This window comes from Balaenoptera physalus (genome assembly GCF_965194825.1).
Source record: "Balaenoptera physalus genome assembly, chromosome: Y".
Classification (NCBI taxonomy): Eukaryota; Metazoa; Chordata; class Mammalia; order Artiodactyla; family Balaenopteridae; genus Balaenoptera; species Balaenoptera physalus.
Window position 1 is genome coordinate 1,894,242 of NC_138904.1, and position 6,000 is coordinate 1,900,241.

The window sequence follows — 6,000 nt, forward strand, 5'->3', positions numbered from 1 at the left end:
GGTGCCACGGCTCAGAGCCAGGAGAGAACGGACATCGTGGGGAGATAAAAGTAGGGCTCAGAGGGCAGGTAATGAGGGACGTAGAGATGATGGTGATGGAAGAAATGAAGACCCCCCCACATGAGAGCAAGCAACATTTGTTTACTGAGAGTTTGCTGTAGCAAGGGAGCTGGCCACCATCACCTGCGTTCAGCAGAGACTCAAAGGCAGGCAGAGGAGAGAGAAAGGTTAGTGGGTGAAGAATCAGGTGTGCCCTGATGGGGGGTGGAACTGTTGGCAAGCAGCCTACTAGAAGTGGGGCCTCGTCCTATGTGACTGGCAAGGGGTGTGCATATGTGCTTGCTTGGGTTGGTCCTAAGCTGGCAATCAGGGCAAAAATTAGGGGCAGTGGCGGTTACTGACCAAGCCCCGGCCCTTTGGGGCTGATTGCTACGCAGGTTGCTGGGTTTTCTGGGCAGGTGTCTGCTGGTTGGGCGTCAGAGCTCTGTTTCTATAGATGGTCTGGCCCTGGTCCATTTGTCTATTCAGTGCCTCAGTGCTAACGATCTGGGAATCATTTGTTGCGAATGACGGGCACCCAAGTGTCTGAGCTTAGGGGATTTTGAGGAAAAGCCTCCTGTTATGTGTTGACTCGTTGTCTGACATCCCTTCCATCTTCTGTGATAGAGAAAAATCAGCTGGGACCGTGATGATTGTCCTGGCTCCGTCTTCAAGTTCACTAGCGAGCGGGCCCCTGGGGAGTTGTCCGAGTCTCTCTGGAGGACGGTGGTTGTCTCTTGGGGACCTGCAGACATGTTGTCACTGAGATGTGGGAGAGAAAAAAAAGGATCCTGGTGCCTTGCTGTGTGGAGTTACTCTTCACTCATGCCCGAAGATTGCACTGTCATTTTGGGGAACCTCCCCAAAGACTGGAATTTTCTTAGCAAGTATCAATTTTAATGCAAACCATCTGTTCAACTAGAAAAGAAAACAGACAAAAAGAAAGCATGACCTCAGTTTGCTTCAAAATAGATGATTCTTTGGTTTTTCACCAAGAGGCAGTGCACTAATTAATTTTTTAAATGCTGACCTCGTTTGAATCATTTCAGTGCTTTTAATGAAAACCGTGTGTCAGGATGGTGCGTGTGTTTATTCTTCTATAGGCTCCGGACGATGGGTGTTTTTGTGAACAGCAGTGTCAGGTTACTCTCAGAACAAAGACCTGCAGTGTGAACTTGGGAGAGGCTGGGGTGGATTTTAAGGAATACAGTGAGGAGAAAGGGCAGCAGAGGTGGGAGAATTAAAGAGAAATGCACCCAATTTGTAAATGTGTTTACAGCTGGCCAACCTATGCAAATTATACGGCCGATTCAGCCGGAGATCGGACCCAGAAAATGGGGGAAAAGAAAACGTGAATAAGCCCATGGGAGAATAAAATGAAAAACTGACAGTGATGAATTAGGGGCTGCAGTGGAATTTAGCAGGGGTGTGTGTGTGTGTGTGTGTGTGTGTGTGTGTGTGTGTGTAATTGATGATCAAAACTTTACTGGTCATTAAAAAGAATGTCAGTTCAAAATACAATTAGGTTTGAATAAAGAGATTTACAACTTACTGACTTATCGTTAGGCTTGTCAGTCAAATGCTTTTCTGAGACCGAAAAATAGTAGAGATATTTTAGAAAAAGGAGGAAGAATAAAAATAGAGCCCCAGGGGTGGGCCATGCCCTCCGGGGATCCTGAGTGTCAATCACGTTTCCCTAGTAACTATACCTTCCTCATAAGGAATTAAATGAGAAGAAAGCCATGGACTACTGTACCTATACAAGTCATTTTAAATATTTTAATATTTTCTTTCTGCACCTTTGGCAGATTTTCTTAACACCATATATAGGATTTGTGAGCAAGAAACATCAAGGCCCTTGAAAAGGAATAAGTAGGGAGAAGTGGTCTTGATTAGATGGCATAAATTATGATTTCATGTTTTCTGTACCATAATGAAGGCTTAAGGGCTGCAACTAATGTAATCAGTTCTGATTAATTTGAAATCCATCTACTTTTTGTCAGCACCCGATAAAGCCCAGACATCGTGAGGCCAGGCAAACCGTGACTATTCAACATTTTTGAATAAGGAACTCCAACACATAATGATGTAATGTTTGGTTTTCTCAGAAGTGTGTTTTGGATAAATGGGGAAAAATATGGACAAAGGAATTTATTAAAGACACTTCAGTGCCAACTTCAAAGTTGAAAACACTTGGCGCTCTAAACATTTACTTATGTTGTATCGTGGTAGGTGGGGAGGGAAACACTCGTTCTTCAAATATGAATTAAGAAGATAAATGACTTAAGAAAATACAATTAAGATTTGGGGAAAATGTCATATTCAACAAAGATTGCAAAATGTTCTTATTCTATTAGAAAGAAATGCTCTCATAATTTGACTGTTAAAAATCTCAAGGGGGTGCTTCCCTGGTGGCGCAGTGGTTGAGAGTCTGCCTGCCAATGCAGGGGACACGGGTTCGAGCCCTGGTCTGGGAAGATCCCACGTGCCGCGGAGCAACTGGGCCCGTGAGCCACAACTACTGAGCCTGCGCATCTGGAGCCTGTGCTCCGCAACAAGAGAGGCCGCGACAGTGAGAGGCCCGCGCACCGCGATGAAGAGTGGCCCCCGCTTGCCGCAACTAGAGAAAGCCCTCGCACAGAAGCGAAGACCCAACACAGCCAAAAAAAAAAAAGACCAGGTAGAAAGCAAGTGGCCTAGCCAGAATTAGATCTCTGCTAAAAAAAAAAAAAAAATCTCAAGGGTGATATCAAATACAGAAACAGTAAGAAGGAACACTCCGTGGGCTGAATCTTCACTTTGGTGATGTTAACCCATCAACCTGACTAGATAATTACCAAAGGCCACCTTATTTTGCATGTAGAGATGAAGACTATGCCCCTTTTAATAAGATTGCTGAAACATAGAGAAAACAATGAAGGGATATACAATTATGTATACGGTAGACTCCATGTCACTTGGAGGACAGGAGCTGGGCATATACTATTATGTATACGGTAGAGTTCACTCCACCTGGAGGACAGGATCTCGGGCATATACTATTATATATATGGTAGACTCCTGTTCACCTGGAGGACAAGAGCCAGGGCATATACTATCACATATATGGTAGATTCTACCCCACCTGGAGGACAGGAGTTGGGCATATACTATTGTATATACGGTAGACTCCACTTCACCTGGAGGGCAGGAGTCTGGGCACATACTATCATATATACGGTAGACTCCGCTTCACCTGGAAGACCGGACCCTGAACATAACCTACCATATATATCGTAGTAGTAGAGCCCGGACCATAATGACACCATTAAAGTCATCCAAGGACCTTTCCATTCCAGATATGGGTGCATGTGGATTTGGTCAACAAAATCCCTACACAGCCCCCCAATCCAGCAGACGCAGTCACAGGCTCAACCCCACTTACCTGGTGCGACACTGTCAAATAGTGAAAAAAACTCGTAGGAAACTGCCAGCACCCAGTTTGGGATTCCGAGTTATGATGTGGACTCTTTTTCGGGCACGTCCTTGGAAGTCACCTTGAGTTGCTTTTCTGCAGAGCGGACGTCTTCCTTGGAGGGAACACATGCTCTGGTGGTGGAGTGATGGCTGGGTTTCTTCTGTGTACCTTTGCGCTCACCAGGGCTCTCCACAGAAACAGAACCAACAGATACACCTGCACACGCAGATGTGTTTTAAGGGATTGGCTCATGCGGTGATGTGAAATCTGTAGGACAGGCCAGCAGGCTGGAGACCCAGGTACACGTTGAGGTTGCAGCCTTGAGTCAGAATTCTGCAGGGCAGCAAGCTGGAAACTCAGGTAGAAATCGCCTTTTCAGGACTTCCCTGGTGGCACAGTGGTTAAGAATCCGCCTGCCAATGCAGGGGATGCTGGTTCAAGCCCTGGTCCGGGAAGATCCCACATGCTGCAGAGCAGCTAAGCCCGTGAGCCACAACTACTGAGTCTATGTGCCGCAACTACTGAAGCTTAGAGCCTGTGCTCTGCAACAAAGAGAAGCCACTGCAATGAGAAGCCCGCGCACCACAACCAAGAGTAGCCCATGCTCTCCACAACTAGAGAAAACCCGCACGCAGCAACGAAGACCCAACACAGCCAAAAATAAATAAATAAATTTATTTAAAAAATAGTCTTTTCTTTGGGAAAGACCAGTAGTTGAAGGTCTTCACCTGATTAGACGAGGCTCACCCACATTACCCAGAATCATCCGCTTCATTAAAAGTCTACTGGTTGTAGATGTTAGTCCCACTGACTAGATACTTTCACCTGGTATTTGGTGTTTACCAAACACCTGGACTAGGTATTGACTGGACAACTGGGCATTATACTCTGGCCATGTTGTCAGATAAAATTAACCAGCACAGCCTGCATTGAGACTGTAGACCGGAGGAGAAGAGGACATGGAAGGTCGGTCATGGCACGCAATTACCACTTGGCTAACAAGAGTGCATCGAGGGCGTACGATGGTTTTCTTGTACGTGTGACCATGGTAGGGCCACCAGGTGTCCGGAGGTCTGGTCAGTATTATTCTGGGTGTGCCTCTGATGGGGTTTCAGGATGAGATTAGCATTTGGATTGGTAGATTGAGTTAAGCACGAGGCCATCCCCAGGGTGGGTGGGCCTCGTCTAATCAGTTGAAGGTCCGAATTGAACAAAGAGCTGCCTCTCCCCCAAGTAAGAGAGAATTCCTCCTGCCTGACTGCCTTTGAATGGGGACATCAGCTTTGTCTTGCCTTTGGGGTCAGCTGAAATATCAGCTCTTCCTGGGTCTCCAGCTTGACAACTCACCCTTCCTGCACATCTGGGGACCTGTCAGGCTCCATAATTGTGTGGCCTGATTCCTTGTAATAAATCAATCTCCCTCTCTCTCTCTCTCTCTCTCTCTCTCTCTATATATATATATATACACACTCACGTATATATGACCAGTAGAATGTGTGTATGTATATATATATATATGAACTATAGAATGTGTATATATATAGGTATAAATGTATAATCAATAGGATGTGATATATAAATAAAACCAAGATATATATATAAAACCAATAGGAGGGTGTATCCATCTATCTATAGAAATAGATATCAATATCGATATAGATATATAGAACCAGTAGGAAGATTTGAATCTATCTATCTATCTACCCAAAACCAATAGGATGCATATATATTTATAAATACCTACTCAATAGGATGGGTGACATATGTATCATATATATGAGATGTATATATATATATTCAATAGGAGGAGGTATATATTTGTGTGTGTGTGTGTATATATATATATATAAAACCAATAGAAGGATGTGCATCTCTCTCTCTCTATATATATAATATATAACCAATAGGGTGCATATATATGTATAACTATATAACCAATATAATATACGATAACTTACTATATATATTTGTGCGTGTATATATATATCCCAAAGGATTATATATATATATATATATCCAATAGGAGGGGGTATGTATACATATAACCAATGGGAAGATGTGTATATATTTATATATATAACGAATAGGACGTGTGTGTGTGTGTGTGTGTGTATATATATGTACATACACATATATATAAAACATGTAACTCCATGGATGACCTCGTACAGCAGCTGTCCTCTCTTGCAGCCCCAGGAAGAGGCGCTGTGTAGGGGCAAACAGGGCTGCGGTACCCTTGCATGTCAGGCCTCCTGATGGGGGAAAGTTGGGTGATGGATGCGTACAGGTGCAGTGAAAGCTCGCCCGAACAGAAACAGAAAGTAAAATGATGGTTGTCAGGGAATAGGGGAGGGGGAAATGGGAAGTTATTATTTAATGGGTGCAGAATTTTTGTTTGGGATGGTGAAAAAGTTCTGGAAATGAATAGTGGTGTTGGTTTTACATGTGAATGCTTTTAATGTAAATGAGTTATGCACTTAAAATGTTTTTAAAATAGTAAGTTT